At 35.9% G+C, this 23,274-nt stretch overlaps 1 pseudogene; it reads right to left on the reverse strand.

Annotated features, from left to right (window-relative positions):
- Positions 1-22,204, reverse strand: part of LOC100915949 — a 66,608-nt pseudogene extending 44,404 nt beyond the window's left edge.
- Positions 22,205-23,274: the final 1,070 nt, after the last annotated feature.

A 23,274-nucleotide genomic window follows, 5' to 3' on the forward strand; every position in this document is an offset into this window, starting at 1 on the left:
TCCAGTTCTTTTTATTACTACACCATGATGTTTATTACACATATTGGTTATATGACACTGAAGAAGTCCCTTTCACTACCCAAAATGATTCTCTCTCATTATAATGATGGTACCATGGAAAGTGCAGTGATTATAAAATTAGACAACCAGGATTTAGGCCCTACTTCAAATTGTGGGTGTCTTTGTGACATTGGATATTTCATTAATTTGGGACTCGGTGTCCTTATCTGTAAAATATGACTAGATGAATCTTGAGGTCTCTCATCTTATGATCTGCACTGGTTAAAAGAGTTTTCTATATTAGGAGTTTTCAACATCAGAGGTATCAAATATGTAAGCCACTATATTTCAGAACAAAATACATTATTGGGAAATATTGAAATAAAAACAAAATCAATCGGGTAATTCTAATATTTCTAATTTTCTAAATTAATATGAGGACTACAAGAATCTTTATATTTGGCATACTAGTGGTCCTCATTTCTACATGAGTTTGACACTCCTGCTCTACCACTGAAATCTCATAGCCAAATTGAAATCATTAGAACCACCACTGACAACATCGTTATCGTCATTTCTCTAATACAGAACTCCACTCTCTACTTCCCTCTATTGACAAGCCACTCCATATCCTATCTAGAGATGCCTAGAAAACCTCAGCTTTAACTGGTGACCAGTGGGACCTTAATTACCCTTTCCCAATCCTACCCTTAACCTCCCAATGGCCACTTCTTCCTTTTTCCTCCTGGTTGAACGCTGACCCCTTATCTACATCTTCCCAGCATCCTCTTTTTATTTTGACCCTTAGATGCATTTCTCCTTTGCTAATGGTAGTGGGCCACTCTTGAGGGAAAGATGACCCAGACAGCCTAAAAACTATTGGGCATTGCCTTGGACTCTGTGACTGTATACTTAAGATCTCTGGACCTTTTCATTAACCCTGCAGTAGGGAACTCTTCAATATGTATGGTCTTTTCCAGTTAGTGTGAACTCATTGAGATCAAGGATTGACTTCTTTTTAAATTTATATCCTTAAGAAATTAGCACATGGTAAGCATTTCATAAATGCATTTTCATTCATTCATTCATCACCATCATAATTCAACTCAACAAACTTTTTAAAAAAATCATGTGATTAGATGTTGGGAAACATTTAAAGTTTAGGGTAAGAAATGATTCTGACCTCATAAAAATAGACTGGAATACATGATTCCCTGGTTATGCAAATTCTGTCAGAAATTCAGCCAGAAAATCCTAGAATGAATGGATAAATAAGATAAATAATCCTAACAACAAAATTAAGTAGCAAGGGAAGAGACAAGAAAAATATGTACCTAACCATCACCACCATCTGAAATGTCTCCCCACAGACAGATGGAAATAGAACCCAAGAGCCTTTGAAATAGTAATGTTATCAGCCCAATGTCAAAATGGTCAACAATCAGAAAGTGGTTTGATTTTATCAATGGATCTATAATAACAAATAACATGGTGCAATGTTGTAAGGTATGCATAATGCTTTACAAATATTATTTCAGTGCAGTGATTGAATTACAATGATAGCAAATGTCCCACAAGTTGAAGGAATGGGAATTAAGGTCGGGGGATGGTGTGATGGAAGAATACCTCTCTCTAAGAAGAAATAAGGGAAAAGAAGGAAAGAAAAGTCTCTGAGAGATGTGACATAGAGAAGGATAGTCTTTCTGATCTGACTGGAGGTGAGGTCAGTGCGACTATTAGCCCCATTTTACAGATGGGGAAACTGAGGCTAAGAGAAATTAAGTGATGTGTCCAGACTTATGCAGCTAGTTAAGTGTCTGGGGATTATTTTTGAATTCAGGTCTTCCTGACTCTTTTTATCTAATACTGCACTACTTCAGCTAACCTCAATATTGAAGAAAAGGCAGCAACATCTCCTTTGCCACTGTACTCTAAGAACCATAGAACTTTTCTATGAAACTTAAAGCTGTAACCTTTTATATATGTCTATGAGAGCAGGAGCTGTCTTATTTTTCCATTTGTATCTCCAGTGCTATGCATATAATAAGAACTTAACAAATGTTTTAATCATTCATTCGTTCATACATTAAAAGTGCATAATAGAAATGAAGAGTGAAATGGTATATGAGGTAGCAGCTAGTGAACTAAAGAGATCAAAAGTATCAAGAAAGAAAGGAAATGTCTGATCATCTGAGGTCCTTGAATGCCAGGCAAAAGATTTTGTATTTCGATTGATAGGCAACAGAGAGCCATTAGCAAATTTTAAACAGAGGAATGATGTGATCAGATATACCAAATAAATGACAACTAATGTCTGCATAGCATTATCCACTTCACCACTAACCTGCCTCAAGATAACAAGAAGACAAGTTTGAGAACATGTTAAACATGGCATTATGAATTTTAATTCCTTCCCAAGATGCTTTCTTTGTTTTCAGAGTGTCTAGCTGGGGAAAGTAAATAGGTCAGTATTGTTATTGGCATCCTGTGATTAGAGTTACATTTCTATGTGCCAGGCTATCTCTTGGGAAAGGGAGAGAGAAGAACAGGTAACTATCCAAGAAATATTGAGGAATCTCTCAGAGATAATATTTGTGACTCATGAGACAGAACCTCTTCTTCAGCTCTAAAAGATCTCACCCCTGAAATGCCAGGTTAGAGCAGATCTGCCAAGGGCTCTAGCTACGCTATTGCCTCCATTCCTCCATATTCAAAAAGTCAGACAGGGCAGGATTACCACCATCATTAATATTACCATCACCATGACCTTCCATTTCATTCAGAGCAACCATAGACAATGGGTTCCAGGCTCCTTAGAGGAGTGAAAGTGGGTTCTGTATATGTTGCTAGTGAGCCAAGGCACTCAGCTGTGCAACTCTGCTCAAGATTATAACATATGTATCCTAGAAAGTGTGCCTCCGAAGAGACTCACATTTCATAACTTGGGCTGAATGAAAATGTTAATCAATAGATCTATCATCCTAGTCCCTGGGCCGCAGAGCTGCAGACACAGGGCGAACCAACCAATAATTGCATATTCACATGTGTTTGAGCGTGGACTGGGACACAGCATACACACATACACTCACTCACTGCACCCCCACCTCTAGACTGATTTAATTACAGTCAGATCAGAAAGACTATCCTTCTCTATGTCACATCTCTCAGAGACTTTTCTTTCCTTCTTTTCCCTTATTTCTTCTTGGAGAGAGATATTCTTCCATCACACCATCCCCCAACTTTAATTCCCATTCCTTCAACTTGTGGGACATTTGCTGTTGTTATTCAATCATTTTCAGTTATGTCTGACTATTTGTGACTCTATTTAGAATTTTCTTGTCAGAGATTCTGGAGTGGTTTGCCATTTCTTTTTCCAACTCTTTTTTCCCCTGAGGCAATTGGGGTTAGGTGACTTGTACAGGGACATACAGCTAGGAAGTGTTAAGTGTCTGAGACCAGATTTGAACTCAGGTCCTCCTGACTTCAAGGCCGGTGCCCTATTCATTGCACCATCTAGCTGCCTCTTCCAACTCATTTTTACAGATGAGGAAACTGAGGCAAACAGGGTTAAGCAACCTGCCTGGGATCATACAGCTAGAAAGTATCTGAGGCCAGATTAGAACTCAGGAAGATGAGTCTTTCTGACTTCAGGCCTGGCACTATATTATGCAAGCTTCTAGACATTTATTCCTTCACTTATCCCCATTCCTATGAGAAGAAAACAAGAATCTTATTCCACTCAGACCCTTTCCCAATGTTAATGGAGAAATGAATGGAGAATTAAGAGTCCAGGCTCCATACCCTGTGGAAAGAATATGGCTAATTATACATTTGGATGAACAAGGGAGGCAACAACAGTTAATCCTTTGGGAAGATGGAGAACCATATGCTCTGCTATTATGCTGGGCATTGCTACCTGCTATAACTCCAAGCACCCTTGGCCTTGCACAGATGTTTCCTTAAACTAGGTCTTCACTCTATGGGGCAAACTTAGAAAAGGAGTGAGAAATGAAGGGAAGGTCAAAGAAAGGCTTAGGTCTCTTTACCCAGAGCAGGCTCTTTGAAATCAAGTATGCTGTTTTAATCCTTGGGAGATCACATGGGAAGCCTATACTGTAGGAAATGTAAGGGACAGGAGTGGACAAATGAGTCATCAAAATGTGATTTCTTTATGGCCAATAACAAATAATTTTGTCCTGGTCCTATATCAACCTTTGAATCAGTAACTTTGCTAGATAGATGATAGGGTAGCCAGGTGGTATACTGAAAGAAGTAATGAATTTAGAGACAGAAGAATTGTGTCTGTATCTTTGCCCTGCCATTTTGTCCTTGCTCTACCTATGTGACCTTGGGCAAAATTCTTAATTGCTCTGGTCCTCAGTTTCCCCAGATATAATATGAGGAGTTGTAGTAGATGATCCACAAAATCCCTCCTAACTCAAAATCAATGCATCTATGAGACATGTAATTGAAGTGACCAATGGAGGGGAGAGAGATGAGAAGAAAAGAAAAACAATGCAAGTTAATAGAAATTAAAAATAATAATAATAATAATTTGTAAAATCCTAAAGCTGAGGATGGCTAAAACTTTAGGTGGCAGAATTTGAATTTTAAAAGATTTTGATCAACTGAAAGTATGGATCAGATAGATTTAATAAGATGAAGTTTACTAGGAATAAATATCATTCCCTAAGGAGCCAAGGAGGTAGCTATGTGATTTGGTGTATGGATCTCTGGGCCTGGAGTCAGGAAGACCTGAGTTTAAATGCAGCCTCAGATATTTATTAGTTGTGTGGTTCAGAGTATATCACATATATCTCTGTTTGCCTTAATCTATCGGAAAAGGAAATGATGAGCCACTCCAGTATCTTTGCCAAGAAAACCCCATGTTCAAAATTGCCATGCTATGATATGAAGGGTCATGAAGACACAAGTGAACAATAATAACAAGGAACCCTGGTAGCTATACCTTATGATTACTCTGAGCTATTAATAGTAATATTGGTAATGTGCAGGGTCAAGATGATAATTATGTTGATGATGGTGGTAATTTTGTACTTCCCTTATGCTGATATTCAAAATATCAATTATACATGTACAGGGTAAGTTAATTTGGCTAGCTAATGGTTTCTGTGAAAACCACTGAAAAAAAGGAAAAAAGATCTGAGGAGATTAGAGGATGGTCAGCTTATATATATGATCAATGCAGGCTGCTGGACCCCTTCTCTAAAAACAAGAAATTGAAAGTAAGCTAAATAGGCATTATTCTGACAGGCAGCTCCAAAGTAGGGTCTGACCACAACACTCAGAATTGCTTACTCCCCAGTCCATATTTTGTCTGATCTGTGGAGCAGCAAAAGTCACGATCCACAAACAACACATCTCACTGACTTTGTCCTCATACCTCAAGGATAGAGCAAGAGAAGACTCAGTACTGTACACTGGGGCATCCATGAATCTTCCTCCCAGTCTCAACAAATCTCTTTCACCACACATTCTTACCATCACATAGAGGCAGCTTTGAATTAGAAAGTTTCATCTTCCTGAATTAAAATCTTCCTTCAGACACTTACTGTGTGACCCTAAGCAAGTCATTTAATCTTGTTTGCTCCAGTTTTCTTATCTGTAAAAGGAGCTGGACAAGGAAATGGTAAACCATTCCAGGACCTTTGTCAAGAAAATCCAGATGGAGTCATGAGTTAGACACACTTTAAATATGAGACCCATTTTCATTCTAAAATTTAGCAAAGGATGGTGGAAAAGTTGACTGGATTTGGAAATAAAGGAAATATACTCAAATCTCAAATATGTCACTCCATGTTGCTACTTATGTGAGTAATGAATTAATCATTTTATTTCTACAGGCATCAGTTTTCTCATCTGTAAAATGAGGTGGGTGATACATAGCATAAAGAATACCATTAGATTATAAACTTCTTGAGGGTAAAGACTGTCTTTTCTCACATTTCTATGCCCAGCACTTAGCACAGTGCCTAGCACATATTAGATGCTCAATTTATTGATTGATATTGAGAAGGAAATGGTCAAATGGGCATAATAGTAGGATGGTGATGCTGTATGATCTTTGGTTCTGTTGTTAAGAAATCTGGATTTGAATCCTGGTTCAAACACTTTCTAGCTTTGTAGTTAAAAGGCAAGTCCCTTTACTTCTCTAGGATTCAGAAACTTTATCTGTGGAATAAAGATAAAATACTTATATTTCCTACTTCACAGGGTTGTAGTAAGGAATTTTTATTTTTATTTTGTTAGAAATTAGGATTAATTGAGTTGCCCAGGGTCACCCAGCCTGTTAGTGTGTCTGTAATTGGATTTGAATTTAGATCTTCTTGGCTCCAGGATCAATGTTCTATCTACTGATCTATCTAGCTTCCTCAAGGAGATCAATTTTTAAACTTTGAGGGATTAGGTAATTATTATGATTATTGGTAAAATTTTAGAAGAGTTATCAAGTAGAGTAAGATGTTTTTTATTTGGTTGCAGAACATAAAACTAGAAAGTGTACAGGTGAATGTTTTAGAGAGATTTTCAGAGAAAGTTTCAGCTTTTAGTTTGATGTTAGAGCAGCTATTAAAAATGGAATGGGACTTATAGTGCCAATATGGTGGAGTAAGAAAGGAACCCTCTGAAGCTCTCCCAAATTCCCTTACAAACAATGGGAAAAAACACCTTAGACTTGATGTAAGAGCAAGGAAGCAACTTACCAGCCTGGAAGGAAAGGTCAGTCTCACTAGGGAGGGGAGTGGGGTCCAAGAACAGTAACAATAACAGCAGCAGCCAGCCAGCCTCACAGCAAAGGGCTTGCAGTAAGGCTTGCAGTCTGAAACAATCCATCAGTAAAACCCTGTCCTCCTGCAAAGGAGCAACAGCAAATGAGTAGTCTTTATAGCACAGCTGTCCCAACTCGACCCTTCCCCCCCCAAGCTCCATCACAAGTCACCAGACTAGTTTACTGACTAGTAGAGAAAGCCTACCCCAGGGGACTATCACATGAGACCCAGTTTCTAAAACAACTCAGTCTTGGGGTCTCTCCTCTTGAATTGATCAGCAGCAAAATTACTCCTCCAGGGAGACTCTGTTACCCTAGCAACATATCAGAAAGATCCAATCCTTAGTGGAGGCCAGCAGCTAAGCTCCACACCAGGGTAAGGTTGGGGGGAGGCCCCAACCCTAGTACAAGTTAGAAAGAAAGCCTACCCTCTGGGAGAAAGCAAGCAGCTAATCCCAGAAGCCCAGTGAAAGCTAGCAGAAAGATCCAGAGCCCCAGCACAAAAAGTTGGGGATAGTGTAGGACCACAGCTCAATTTTCAATAAAAATTCAAGTGGCAAAAAATGACAGGGAATGAGAAAAAAGATTTTTTTTTTTAAAGTGAGCTTGACTACAGAAATTTGCTATGATGATAAGAAGCACCAAGGCATAAACTTTAGGAGGGAACAATAGTGTCAAAATAGTTACATTTGAAGCCTCAAAGCAAAATGTAATATGGTTCCAGGCCAAAAAAGAGTCCCTGGAAGAACTTTGAAAAGATTTTAAAAAGTAAATTAAAGAAGAAGAAAAATTGGGAAAAGAAATGAGAGTAATGCAAGAGATCATGAAAAAAAGAGGGAATAGGAATATATGTACAAAAATTTACCAATTTTACTTCCTAAAAATAGGATTAACCAAATGGAAAAGGAAATATAAAAAGTTCACTGAAGAAAATAATCCCTTAAAAATTAGAATTGCACAAGTGAAAACTAATGATTCTATGATATAGTAAGACGTAATAAAACAAAATTTAGAAGAAAATGTGAAATTTCTCATTGAAAAGGCAATTTACCTAGAAAATAGATCCAGAAAAGATAATAAAAAATTACTCCACAACCTTAAAGTCATAATTTTTAAAAGACAATTTTTATTTTTAAAAATAAATTTTAAGTAAAAAACTGGCCTGACATATTAGAATCAGAAGGTAAAATAGAAATGAAAAGAATTCAATGATCAATACCTGAGATTTCAAAATGAAAATTCTCAGGAACATCATAACCAAATTCCAGAGCTCTCACAAATCAAAGAGAAAATATTACAAGTTGCCAAAAAGAAACAATTCAAATATTATGGTGTTACAATTAGGATTACACAGGATTTGACAGTTTCCACATTAAAGAACTAGAGGATTTGGAATATGATATACCAGAAAGCAAACTGTAGTTTGCATAGTTGCATATGGAGTAAGGACTAAAACCAAGAACCATCTACCCAGTGAAACTGAATATAATCTTTTGGGGAGAAAATATTTAATGAAATAGAGGACTTTCAAGCATTTCTAATAAAAAACTCAGAACTGAATAATAATTTTGATCTCCAAATACAAGGCTCAAGGGAAACATAAAAAGGTGAAAAAGAAAGAAGAAAGATAAAACACAAGAAATTCAATAAGCTTAAACTTTTTATATTTCTACATGGTAATATAATATTTGATACTCTTCACAACTTTATTTCTATAAAAGCAATTAGAAGGAATCTATGTAGACAAACCATGTGGACATAAAGTGACTGATGGAATGATACTGCAAGAAACAAAATTAAGGAGTGTGAAAACAATTGCACTGGAAGAAGAAGGAGAGAGATTGATAAGTTATCCCACATAAAGGAGGCATAAAAGAACTATTATGATGGAGGGGAATATGAGAATGGGAAGGGACAAAGCTTAAACCTTAATCTCATTAAACTGACTCAAAGAAGGAACGACATATACATTCAATTGGGTGTAAACATCTATCTTATGTTATAAGAAAGTAAAAGGGACATGGATAATAGAAGGATGAGAGGAAACTGATGAAAAGAGTATATTGGGCAAGGCCGTGATAGAGAGCAAAACATTTGTGAAGAAAGAAAAGATGAGAATTAAGGGGGGAATGAACAAGTAAAAAATTAATTTGGAGGGAAATAAAGTTTGTTATCATAATGAATATTATGTCATAATGAATGTGAATGAGATGAACTTGTCCATAAAATAGAAGTGATTGGAAGAATAGTTTAAAAATGAGAATTCTATGATATGTTGTTTACAAGAAACGCACCTAAAGCAGAGAGATACGTACAAGGCAAAGGTAAGGAGCTGGATCTGAATTTGTTATATTTTAGCTGAAGTGAAGAAAACAGGAGTAGCAATCATGATCTCAGATGAAGTAAAAGCAAAAATAAATATCTAATTAAAAAAGATAAAGAAATCATTTCTTGCTAAAAGGCACCATGGACAATGAAGTCATTTCAATATTAAATATATATGTGTCAAGTAACATAGCATCTAATTTTTTGAAGAAGTTGAATGAGATACAGAAAAAAATAGATAATAAAACTAAATTAGTTAAGTACCCTATCTTTCCCCTTTCATAACTAAATGAAATATAAAGGAATTAGAATAGGTAATGAGGAAACAAAACTATCACTCTTTTCAGATGATACGATGTTATATTTAGAAAATCCCAGAGAATCAATTAAAAACTACCTGAACTTATTAACAACTGTAGTGCCATCACAGGATAAAATGTACCCCCACAGAACTGATTCAACCATTTTGAAGGGCAATTTGCAACTATGACCAAAGGGCTATCAAACTGTGTATACCCTTTGATCTAGCAGTGTCTCTACTGGGTCTATATCCCAAAGACATCATAAAAAAGGGAAAAGGACAAACATATGCAAAAATGTTTGTAGCGATCCTTTTTATAATTCCATAATATAATTTTTTTATTTATTTGGCAAGTGTGCATTTGGCATTTGGACAATGTAGTCAGCCCCGTGGAGTTGCACTCTCTGCAATAGAGTTGGAATGCTTGTTAATTTAGTTCGAGAAAGGACATCAGTGTCCTGCCAGGTGATCTTCAGAATTTTTCTAAGAGAATTCAAAGGGAAGTTTTTTATTTATTAGTACCTGGCATGGTGCTGATATACTGTCCATTTTTCACAGGCATACAACAGTGAGGTCAGCACAATGGCTCTGTAGACTTTCAGTTTGAATAAGTTATGGTATATGCACATACTGGTTTATTATTGCTATCTAAGAATCAATTAATAGTATAATTTCCAAAAGACCTAGAGAGACTTAATATGAACTGATATTAAGTGAAATGAGTAGAATCAAGAGAAAATTGTATACAGCAACAAGAAAATTATGTGATAATCAACTGTGATGGACTTGACTCTTTTTTAACATTGAGGTGATTCTGGCCAATTCCAAATGATGGAGAGAGCCATCTGCATCCAGAGAGAGGACTAAAGAAACTGAATGAGGATCACAACATAGTAATTTCACCTTTTTTGTTGTTATTTGCTGACTTGTTTTTTTTTTCTTTCTCATTTTTTTAATCTAATTTTTCTTGCAGCATAATAAATGTAGAAAGATGGTTAGAAGAACTGCAGATGTTTAACCTGTATCAAATTGCTTATTGTCTAGGGGAGGGAGGAGTGGGGAAAGGGAGGGAGAAAAATTTGAAACACAAGGTTTTGCAGGAGTGAATGTTGAAAACCAGCTTTGTGTGTATTCTGAAAAACAAAAATGCTATTATTATAAGGAATATACCCAGATGAATTATCAGCATATTTATAAGATTACCAACAAAGCCCAGCAGGAAGATATAGAAACAGAAATTTCATTTAAAATATTTGTGTACAATATGAAATACTTGAGAATGTACCTGCCAAGACAAATCCAAGAACTATCTGAACACAACTATAAACACTTTTTGCACAAATAAACTCAGATTTAAACAACTGGAAAAATATTAATTGTCCATGGGTAGGTCAAGTCAATATAATAAAAATGACAATTCTACTTAAATGAGTCTATTTATTCAATATTATTGTTCTTTATGATAAGCAGGTTGATTTCAGAAAAGCCTGGAAAGACTTACATGTGCTTATGCTAAGTGAAGTGAGCAGAACCAAGGGAATATTGTACACAGTAAAAACAAGATTATGTGATGATAAACTATGATGGACTTGGCTCTTTTCAACATTGAGGTGATTCAAGCAATTCCCATAGACTTGTAATAATAGAAAGTGCCACCAATATTCAGAGAAAGAAGTATGGAGATTGAATGTGGATTAAAGCATAGGATTTTCACCTTTTTGTTGTTGTTGACTTTTTTTCTTTCTTTCTCATTTTTTTCCCCTCTTCTGATCTGATTTTTCTTATGTAGCATAATGAATATGGAAATATGTTTTGAAGAATTGCACATGTTTAGCCTATATTGGATTGCTTTCTGATTTGGAGAGGATTTGGAACACAAGCTTTTTTTTTTATAGCTTTTTATTTACAAGATATATGCATGGGTAATTTGTCAGCATTGACAACTGCAAAACCTTTTGTTCCAATTTTTCCCCTCCTTTTCCCTCACCCTTTTCCCCAGATGGCAGGTAGACCAATGCATGTTAAATATGTTAAAGTATATGTTAAAACAATATATGTATATCCATATAGTTATTTTGTTGCACAAGAAAAATCAGACTTTGAAATAATGTACAATTAACCTGTGAATCTTAGAATCCTAGTGTTAACTCAATGCAATTGATACAATTTTTATTGGTTCACACCTTAGAGCGAATCCTTACAAAGTGATGTCAGTTGCCTAATTTAGCATGGTACTTAGCAAATTCTCTAGCTCACTAATGTATTTAAGTACTCATTGGAGTTCACACTTTTGGGAGATTCACAAGTCAGTATTCAAAGTCAGAAACCTACAATCCTACTCTCGGATCCCACAATCCCACTCTCAGAGAAGAAGCATAAATAGAGCTTCAGTGAGCCAGTCAAGTCAGTTCAGAGAGAAGCCCTCTCTTGGAGGCGCAGCCAAATTCTTCTCACACCACTGTGGTGGCTGGGCTCCTGCACTTCCCCCACTGAGACCAAGGCTGGTCTGAAAGGCTCTCCAGATAGCTGCCCAGCACCAAGTAAGGAGGCAAGAGATTCATTCTATCTTCCACCTTTGTGTTGGCTGGAGGCTGAAGAAAGCAGAGGCAGAATCAAGGGAAAATCTGTAAGAGCTCTTTGAACCAAGCAGAGAGATAAGCCTCTAAGCTAACCGGACCCAAGGAAAGAGATAAGAAATAAACCTTTGAACTTTTATCAGCTGGCTGTATTTGGAGTGATTATTACTTGTAACTGAAACGAAGGCTGCCTCCAGAAAACCTCCCCTAGAAACCTGCTCCCAGAGAGAACCATCATATTTTAAAGAAAAAGAACACCACATGTGAAGGAAATAAAAAATGCAAGCAGACAAAAACAGAGGGATTGGAAATGCTCACACTCATTTCCCAGAGTTCTTTTGCTGGGTGTAGCTGGTTCTATTCATTATCTAACAAGTGAAACTGATTTGGTTCATCTCATTGTTGAAGATGGCCATGTCCATCTGAATTGATCATCATATGGTATTGTTGTTGAAGTATATAATGATCTCCTGGACCTGCTCTTTTAACTCAGCATCAGTTCATATAAATCACTCCAGGCCTTTCTGAAACCATCCTGTTGGTCATTTCTTACAGAATAATAATATTCCATAACATTCATATACCAGTTTATTCAGCCATTCTCCAATTCATGGCATCCACACAGTTTCCAGTTTCTGGCCACTACATAGAGGATTGCTGCAAACATTTTTGCACATACAGGTCCCTTTTTCTTCTTTAAGATTCTTTGGGATATAAGCCCAGAAGACATAGCAAGATCAAAGGGTATGCACAGTTTGATAATTTTTTGAGCATAGTTCCAAATCACTCTCCAGAATGGTTGGATGTATTCACAATTCCACCAACAATGTATCAGTATCACAGTTTTCCCACATCCCCTCCAACATTCACCATTATCTTTTCCTGTCATTCTAACCAATCTGAGAGGTGTGTAGTGGTATCTCAGAGCTGTCTTAATTTGCATTTCTCTATCAATAGTGATTTAGAGCATCTTTTCATATGACTAGAAATAGTTTCAATTTCTTCATCTGAAAATTGTCTGTTCCTATCCTTTGACCATTTACCAATTGGAGAATGGCTTGATTTCTTATAAATTAGAGTCAATTCTCTATATATTTTGGAAATGAGGCCTTTGTCAGAATCTTTCACTGTAAAACTGTTTTCCCAGTTTAGTGTTTCCCTTCTAATCTTGTCTGCATTAATTTTGTTTGTACAAAAGCTTTTCAATTTGATATAATCAAAATTTTCTGTTTTGTGATTAGTAATGATCTCTAGTTCTTCTTTGGTCACAAATTCCTTCTTCCTCCACAGGTCTGAGAGGTAAACTATCCTATGTTCTTCTAATTTATTTATAATATCATTCTTTATGCCTAGATCATGAACCCCTTTTGACCTTATCTTGGTGTATGGTATTAAAGGTGGGTAAATCACTACTTTCTGCCATACTCATTTCCAATTTTCCCAGAAGTTTTTGTCAAATAGTGAATTCTTATCCCAAAAGCTGTGATCTTTGGGTTTGTCAAACACTAGATTATTAAAGTTATTGATTATTTTGTTCTTTGAACCTAACCTATTCCACAGATCAACTGATCTTAGCCAATACCAAATGGTTTTGGTAACCATTGCTTTATAATATAGTTTTACATCTGACACAGCTAGGGCACATTCATTTGTTTTTTTTTTTTTTTTTTTTTTTTTTTTTTATTAGTTCTCTTGAAAGTCTTGACCTTTTGTTCTTCCAAATGAATTGTGTTATTATTTTTTCTAGGTCATTAAAATAGTTTTTTTGGGAGTCTGATTGGTATAACACTAAATAAATAGATTAGTTTAGGTAGTATTGTCATTTTTGTAATATTTGCTCACCCTATTCAAGAGAACTTAATATTTTTCCAATTGGTTAGATCTGACTTTATTTGTATGGAAAGTGTTTTGTAGTTTTACTCATATAGTTCCTGACTTTCCCTTGGCAGATAGATTCCAAAATATTTTATACTATCATCAGTTACTTTAAATGGAATTTCTCTTTGTAACTCTAACTGTTGGATTTTGTTAGTGATATATAAGAATGCTGATGATTTATGTGAGTTTATTTTGTATCCTGCAACTTTGCTAAAGTTGTGGATTATTAGAAATAATAGCTTTTTAGTAGAATCTCTGGGGTTCTATAAGTATACCATCATATCATCTGCAAAGAGTGATAATTTGGTTTCCTCATTACCTACTCTAATTCTTTTAATCTCTTCCTCAATTCTTATTGCCGAAGCTAGTATTTCTAATGCAATATTGAATAGTAGTGGTGATAGCGAGCAACCTTGTTTCACTCCTGATCTTACTGGGAATGGTTCCAGTTTATCCCCGTTACATATGATGCTTACTGATGGTTTTAAATGATCTACTTTTATTTAAGAAAAAATCCATTTATTCCTAACTTTCAAGTGTTTTTAATAGGAATGGATTTGGTTTTATCAAATTTTTGCTTTTGAGATGATCATATGGTTTTTTAATTTGGTTATTAATAAGATAATTTTTAATAGTTTTCTAATATTGAACAAGCCCTGAATTCCCAGTATAAATCCTATTATGGGTTATTATCCTGGGGATGATTTTCTGTAATCTTTTTTCTAATATTTTATTTAAGATTTTACATCCATTTTATAGGGAGATTGGTCTATTTTTTTCTCTGTTTTTCAACCTGGTTGAGGTCAGTACCATGTCTGTGCCATAAAAGGAATTTGATAAATTCTTTTTCCCCATTTTCAAATGTTTTTTTGGTTAATTTTCTTTAAATGTTGGTAGAATTCTAAATCCATCTATCCTAGAGTTTTCTTGGGGAATTGATTAATAACATTTATTTCTTTTTAAAATGGGACTATTTAAGCAATTTCCCTCCTCTTTAATTGGGAACCTATATTTTTTGAAGGTGTCATCCATTTCCTTGGTTATCAAATTTATTGGGGGAAAATTACAAATAATTCCTCCTCCCTTTTTAAATGTGTTTCCTGTAAACAACATATTGGGGTTCTGACTTTTGATCGTCATATCCACCCCCCTTTTGGGAGACTTCATCCCTTCACATTTACAGTTAAAATTACTAATTCTGTTTTCCTGCCATCTTATTTGATTATGTTTTCTTTTTTCTTTTCCTTTCCCCCCCTATTAAACTTATGGGCATCACTTGCCTCACACAACCCTCCCTCTTTAGAATGCCTTTCACCCCCTTTGAATCCCTTCCTTTTTCTTATACCTTTCCCTTATTACTCTTTTCCTTTTCCCTTTTCTTCTTCCACTTTTTAACGAGGTGAGAGAAGTTTCTCTGCAAACCAAATATGTAAATTATTTTTCTCTTTAAAATCTGATGAAAGAAATTCATAAATGTTCCTCCTTCCTCAATTCCCTCAGAAATGATAGGTTTCCTTTGCCTCTTCATGGGATGTAGTTTCCCTCTTTTTATCTTCCCTTTTCCATTTTTCTGATACTATCCCCTTTCCATTTCGACTTTGCTTTTTTATATTATATCAGTAAAATCAAATTATACATGCACTCTTTATGTATGTCCATAACAGAAATACAGTTCTCAAGAGTTCTTTTTGCCTTTTTCTGCTTCTCTTGAGTCCTGTAATTGGAGATCAAATTTTTTTGTTTAAGTCTGTTTTTTTCCTTAGAAACAAATGGAATTCCTCTGTTTCATTAAATGTTCATCTTCTTCCATGGGAAAAATGCTCAGCTTAACTAGATAGTTCATTCTTGCCTGCATTCCAAGTTCTTTTGCCTTTCATAATGTCAGATTCCAGGCCTTTTGATTCTTTAATGTGGAGGCAACCAGATCTTAAAAAAGGGAAAGGGACCTGTATTTAACTTTTGTTTCTATTTTTTCATTTTGGCTTTTTTGACATTCTTAGTTCAATGAATCATTCATTTCTTTTTCAGTTCTGATTTTCAAAGGTTATTTCTTCATTAGCTTTTTTTTTTTACTTCTTTTTGTATATGTCCAATTGAGTTTTTAAATCAGTTGTTTTGTTCTATGGAATTTTTTTCCATTTCACTAATTTTTTTTTACTGAGTTATTTTCTTTTTCCAATTTACAAATCCTACTTTCCTGGGAGTTCTTTTTTTTTTTTTTTTTTTTTTTTTTTTTTTTTTTTTTTTTTCTAATTTGGATATACATGGTAACTTTCACATTAACAATTGAAACCTCTTGTTCCAATTTTCACCTCTTTACCCCCCCCCTCCTAAATGGGGATGACCAGTAGATGTTAAATATTTAAAATATAACAGATACACAATGTATACATGACCAAAACATTTTTTGCTGTACAAAAGAATCAGACTCTGAATTTTGGAAATTGCTTGTGAAAAATCAAAGATGCGGTGTGCATAAAATATAGGGTTAAATTCAATGTTGGTTTTAGTCATCTCCCAAGTTCATTTTCTGGGTATAGTTGGTTCAGTTCATTACTGCTCCATTAGAAAATTTGGTTGATCTTTTGCTGAGGATGGCCTGATCCACAGGACTAGTCATCATCTAGTATTGTTGTTGAAGTATATAGTCCTGGTCCTGCTCATTTCATTAGCATCAGTTCTGTAATTCTCAGGCCTTTCAAATCATCCTGTTGGTCATTTCTTCGAAAGTAATATTCCATAATTTTATATACCACAATTTATTCAGCCTTTCTCCAACGTGGACATCCATTCAGTTTCCAGTTTCTGACTACAAAGGGCTACAAACTTGTCAATACAGGTCCCCTTTCCCTTCTTTTAATCTCTTTGGATTAATCCCAGTATAACACTGCTGGATCAAAGGGTACAAGGTAACTTTTTGACATGTTTAAACTCTCCCCAAAATGGTTGGATTCGTTCACAACTCCACCAACAATGAATCAATGTCCCAGTTTTTCCCCCTCAAATCATCATTATTTGTTCCTGTCATCTTAAATCACGGTGTTAGTGGTATCTTAGAGTTGTCCCCAATTTGCATTTCTCTATTAATAATGACTTGGGCATCTTTTCATATGACTAGAAATAGTTTCAATGTCTTCATCGAGTTGTCTGTTCATATCCGCCATTTTCAATTGGAGAATGGCGATTTTTTATAAATTAGGTTTTCTCTATATTTTTGGAAATGAGGCCTTTATCAGAACCTTTATGTAAAAATTTTCCCAGTTTATTGCTTCCTTCTAATCTTGTCTGCATTGTTTGTTTGTCAAAAACTTTTCAGTTTGGTTAATCAAAATTTTCTTTTTGTGATCAGTAATGATCTCTAGTTCTGCTTTGGTTAAAACCCCCCTTCCACAGGTCGGGAGGTAAACTATCCTATGTTCCTCTAATTTATTAATTATTTCATTCTTTTCCCCTGGTCATGAACCCATTTGACCTTATCTTGGTTTTTGGCGTTAAGTGGATCAATGCTGTTTCTGCCATTTAGTTTCCAATTTTCCCAGCAATTTTATCAAACAGTAATTCTTATCCAAAAATGGGATCTTTGGGTTTTCCAAAGGACTAGGTTGCTATTTTGTTTGACTGATCCCTTGAATAATCTATTCCATGATCCAAAATCATTCTGGTCCAAATGTTTGTAACCTTCTATGTATGTTTAGATTGGTACGTAAGCCACCATCCCATTTGATTTTTTTCATTAATTCCGAAATTCTTGACCTTTTGTTTTCCATTGTTTGTTTTTTTCTGGGTCATTAAAATGTTTTGGGGTCTTTGGTATGCCTAAATTGTTAGTTTGGTAATATTGTCATCTTTATTTTGCTCGCCCTTCCAGGATTTAATTTTTCAATTGGTTAGATCGACTTAATTTGGTTGAAAAGTGATTCTGTTTTTGCTCATGTTTTATTTTCCTTGGCAATGATTCCTAAATATTTTATATTATCATGTTCTTTTGGGATTTCTCTTTTTAATCTGATTTGGATTTTTTTGATATTAAGAATCTGATGACTTTTGGGTTTTTTTAACCAGCAACTTTGGGTTTGGTTATTTCTAATAACTTTTAAGATCTCTGGGGTTTTAATATTATGTTTCGAAAGTGAAAATTTGGCTTCCTCATTTTTCTTTTTTTAATTCTTTCTCATCTTTTGCTTATACGTTTCTAATCAATTTAAATGGTAACGGTGATTGGGCAAATTGTTTCCTCGATCTTTTAGGAATGGTTGATTTTTCCTTACATATGATTTACTGATGGTTTTAAAAATGCTGCGTTTTTTAAGGAAAGTCCATTTGTTCTATTTAAGTGTTTTAATAGGAATGGATGTTGGTTTTATCAAATGCTTTTTCTGCATCTATTGAGATGATCAATGGTTTTGTTAATTTGGTTTTGACAGGAATTTATTTGATGTTTTCCTAATTTAAAGTCATTTTAATTTTAAATCCCTGTCATGGTGTATTTTTGGGATGATTTTCTGTCGCTAATATCTTTTTGGTTTTGGCATAATATTCATTAGGGGATTGGTCTAATTTTCTTTCTCTGTTTCATACCTGGTTTAGTATCATACCTGTCTGTGTCATGAAGGGAATTTGGGGACTCCTTCATTCCCTTTTTATCAAATAATTTATATAGCTTAGGAAATTTTCTTTAAATGTTTGGTAAAATTCACATGTAAATCCATCTGGTCCTGGGGTTTTTCTTGGGGTTGTTTAATTGCCTGTTCTTTTTTTTCAAATGGGACTATTCAAAAATTTATTCTTCCTCTTTAGTCTGGGAAGTCTGTATTTTTGGGTGTCTCCTTTTCCTTGGTTATCAAATTTATTGGTAAAGTTGACAAAATAATTTATTTTTCTAATTTCCTTTCCCGGTGGAAAGGTTCTCCTTTTTTTTTAAGACTACTAATTTCATTTTTTCCTTTTTCTAATGATTTACCAAAGGCTTATCTATTTTATTGGGCTTTTTCTAAAGACCAACTCTTGTTTTATTAATTGTTCAATGGTTTTTTACTTTCAATTTTTAATTTCTCCTTTTAATTTTAGAATTTAATTTAATTTGATTGGGGTTTTTAATTTGGTCTTTTTAGTTTTTTGTTGCAAAATTCATTAATCTTTTCTTTTTCTGTTTTATTCAATGCCTCTGGGATATAAATTCCCTCTTATTACCCTTTGGCTGCATCCACAAATTTTGGTTGATGTCTCATCATTGTCATTATCTTATGAAATTATTAATTGTATCTATAATTTTGCTTCCCAATCATTCTTTAAGATGAGATTTTTAGTTCCAATTACTTTTGGTCTTTTCCCCTAACTTTTTTGTTGGAATTAGTTTTTTTGCATCATGATCTGAAAGAAAATTTCATTTTCTTTTTATTTTTTAGTCTTTATGTCCTAAATTGTAATTTTGAATGGTTCCTGAACTCTGGGAAAGTATTTCCCTTCTATCCATTAATTTTCTCAAGATCCAACATACCTAATTTTTCTAATATTCTATTTACTTTTTAATTTCTTTCTTTTTGTTTTGTGGTTTGGTTTCTAATTCAGGGTGCAAGGTTGGATCTCCTACTATTGTTTTTTGTCTATTTCTTCTTGCCTCTTCTTCTCCTTTGGAAGTTGGTGCCATACCATGGTGCAATATTTTAATTTGATTTGCTTTTGTTTATGCTCCCCTTTGGGGATGTTTCCTTCCTTATCTCTTTTAATTAGATCCAATTTTCTTTTGCGTCGGATGGTTAGTACCCCTCTTTGACTTCACCGAGCATAATAGATTTTGCTTTTTCTTTTACTCTATATGCATCCCCTGCTTTAAATGTGTTTCTTGTAAAACATTTATTTAGGGTTCTGACTTTTATCCAGTCTATCTGCCCCTCTTTTGGGAGTTCATCCATTTACGGTTAAATTTAAATCTTTTTTATCCTAATAACCCCAGTTGCGCTTTATTTTCTTGCCTCCCCCAACCCCCTTTCCCCTTTTAAACTTTGTACCCCTCTTGTATCACGATCTTATCCTCTTTATAAATCCCTCCCTCCCCCCCGTTCTTTCCCCTTCCTTCCCTTATTCTCTTTTTCTTTCCCTTTTCCTCTCCCCTTTTAATGGGCGAGAATTTTCTCAAAACAAATGTCAATTATTTTCTTTGGAACTCTATGAAGTAAATTCACACAATGTTCCTCCCCTCTCAAATTCCCTCAGATGTAAGTTTCCTTATCTTTGTGGGATGTGGTTCCCCTTTTTATCCTCCTTCCCCCTTATTCTGCCATTTCCCTTTTCCATATCTACTTCCCTTTTTATTTATATCAGTACAATAAATTATACATTATTCTTTTTTATATCCACAACGAAATACAATTCTCAAAATTTTTTCCTTTTCACTCTTGGTTCTATTCTTGGAATCAAATTTTTGTTTTTTCTGGTTTTCTTCGAAACAAAGAAATTCATTTTTTCATTAAATTCCTCTTCTTCCCTGGAAGAAAATGCTCACTTAGCTGGGTGTTTATTCTTGGCTGCATCTCAAGTTCTTTGCCTTTCGGAATATCATATTTCCAGGCCCTTCTTTCCTTTAATGTAGACGAGTCTTGGGTGATCTATTACCCTCTATTTAAATTTTTTTGGCTGCTTGAAAATTTTTCCTTAATCTGATGTTCTGAAATTTTGCCACAATATTCCTTGGGGTTTTATTTTAGGGTTTCTTTCAGAAGGTGTTCGATGAATTCTTTCAATCCTTTTTCCTTCTTTCATTCCTGGGGCAGTTCTCTTTGATGATTTCTTGTAAAATTATCTAGGCTCTTTTTTTCATCATGGTTTTCAGATGTCCAAAATTCCTCAGTTATCTCTCCCTATTTTTAAGTCTGTCGTTTAGAAGTAGATAATTCTGGTTTTCAGTTTGTCATTTTTGTTTTGTTGATGATTCTTGCTGTCTCAAGAATTTGTTTCAATTTGTTCAGTTCTAATTTTTTAAAAATTATTTTCTTCAAAGCTTTTTTACTTCTTTCTGTATATGTCAATTAGGTTTTGAATGATTTTTTGGTCTTGGAATTTTTTTCCATTTCACTAATTTTTTTTTTTAGTGAATTATTTTCTTTTTCAATTCCGATCCTACTTTCTTGGTGTTCTTTTCTTTTTCAATTCATGGATCCTACTTTCTTGCAGGTTCTTTTCTTTCCAAATCAAATCCTACTTTTGTAGATTCTTTATTTTTCCAATTCTATTTCAGGAAGTTTTTGCTCTCTTGTAAGGCTTCTCTTTCCCTTTTCTTCTAACTCTCTTTTGGACTTTTAATGGCCTCTTCTTGAGGCATTATGTAAGGAGGACAGTCAGTTTTGCTGTTTGAGGTCTCTTCAGGTTTGCTGACCTCTCTTTTTCTGCTAGAAGCTGTCGTTTTCTTTTCATCTTTTTTTCATGTTTTAAAACCTTTAGGGTAGGTCTCCTAGGCAAGGGGTTCCAGCTTCCTCTGCAGGGTTAGAATGTAAACCATTTCCGGCTCTGAGGTAAAGGGGTTCTGGGTGAGTTTTTCCCTTCCCCAACAGGAGGTGGATTCAACTGGCCGAGCTTCAAACGGCTTTGGGGCTGAGTGGATTATGGTGCCCTCGGCTAGAACTAAGTGGTGAAAGTTCACCGCGGGCCAGAGCCCTTGTGGGACTGAGTATTAGCAGCTGAGTGCAGCCCGTGCAGACGCCCAAACTCTGCCCAGCGTTTGCCTGATAAATCGGCCCTGGAAAAAAAAACTCATCCCGGACCCCCCTGTGCAGTTGGAGGCTAACGGCCGTCCTCCTGTGCAGGATCCCCTCCCGGAAAAGCCCCTTACGGGTTGGGGCTGGGCTTGGATCGGCCCTTCACCTGGTTTGAGACTCTCCCGGAACCTAATTTCTCTCCCGTCTGCCGATCCCCCCCCCGGAACCAATTTTTTGCGGACTGCAGATTTTTGGCCGGTGGTTGTTCTCCTTATCTTTCTTTAGCAGTCAAAGACTATTTTGAGGCTTGATATATTTTGAAAAGGGTAAGAGAAAGGCAGAAAGGCGTGTGTCTTCTCCCCTCTTGGCTCCCCCCCTTCCTGGGGTTCTTTATCTTTTCAATTCACAAATTCTGTTTCCCTCTCTGGGAGTTCTTTACCTTTTCAGTTCACATTTAGGAATTTTTTCTTTTCCACTTTTAAATTTTTCTTTAAGTGAAATTCCTTTCTGGTTCTCTTTGAAACTTTCTTTCCTTTCCCCATTTTTCTTCTAGCTCTCTTTTAAGATCTTTTCTATTTCTTCTAGGAGAGCCTTGTGTTATGGGGACTAGATTACATCCCTCTTTGGGGTTTTGTCTAGAGACCATCTGCGATTAGTGTCCTCGGGGTTGAAAACCTGCTCTCTTTCTGTATAGAAGCTATCAATAGTTAGCATATGCTTGGCCTTTTTACTCATTTTTTAAAAACCGTTAGGGTCTGCCTTTAGGGCAAGGAGGTTACCAGCTTCCTCTGCAGACTGGGATAGCTATATGGATAGTAACTGTTCTGCAAAAGGGCTGCTAAGAGCAAAGCTGTGGAAATGCTCTGGGAAGAGCGCCGCACTGGAAGTGTCACTGCCCTGGGAAGAGTGGCCACACTGTGGAAGTACTACTGCCCTGGGAAGAGCCCTGCTGTGTGGCTCAGTAGCCCTGGGACTAGCAGCTGAGCAGCAAAAGTGTCACTGCCCTGGGCAGAACCCGGCTGTGTGGATCGCGGCTGTCCTGGGAAGAGCCCCGCACTGGAAGTGTTTCTACCCTGGGAAGCACAGCCAAGCTGCAGAAGTTCTATTGCCCTGCACAGAGCCCTCCTGTCATACAAATTTGTGGTTTCTACCCCCTTCCTCCAGCTGTGCAGGTTTGTGGCTGCCCAGAGCCTTTCTGTTGATTAGAAGTGTGACTGCCCCAGGCAAAAGCCCTGTGCTGCAGAGTGGGGCTGCACAGCTGTGCTGTGGTCCATGCTGAGTTACTTCTGGTGCTGAGTAGGTGTAGCCAGGTTCTGTGAAACTCTGGAGTTTTGGGATACATTCTATCTTTAACTTCTATGCAGATTTACTGCTTTGCAACTAAAGCAGAGCAGCCAACCTGTGGTAGAGTCCTCCCTGCAAATTTTCCATCCACAATGGCCACCTCCATGCTAGTCCAGTCCACTTAGTGTGCTAGCCTCTGGTTTTGCCTCCTTGCCTGTGCTGGCTTCCTCCCACCGATCAGGACAAACCTTTTCTGGTGCTCTTCTAGATTATCTTTAGTTGGTAATTTTTTGTACTCCCAATAATCGTGTATTTCACCAGTCAAGCACTATTTCTGAGGCTAAATTAGTGAGGATAGAAGAAGAGCTTAGAATGACGTGTGTGTCTTCTCTGCTATCTTGGCTTCTCCCCCAGAACACAAGCTTTTGCAAA

Source organism: Sarcophilus harrisii, chromosome 4 (assembly GCF_902635505.1).
Source record: "Sarcophilus harrisii chromosome 4, mSarHar1.11, whole genome shotgun sequence".
In the NCBI taxonomy this organism is placed as follows: Eukaryota; Metazoa; Chordata; class Mammalia; order Dasyuromorphia; family Dasyuridae; genus Sarcophilus; species Sarcophilus harrisii.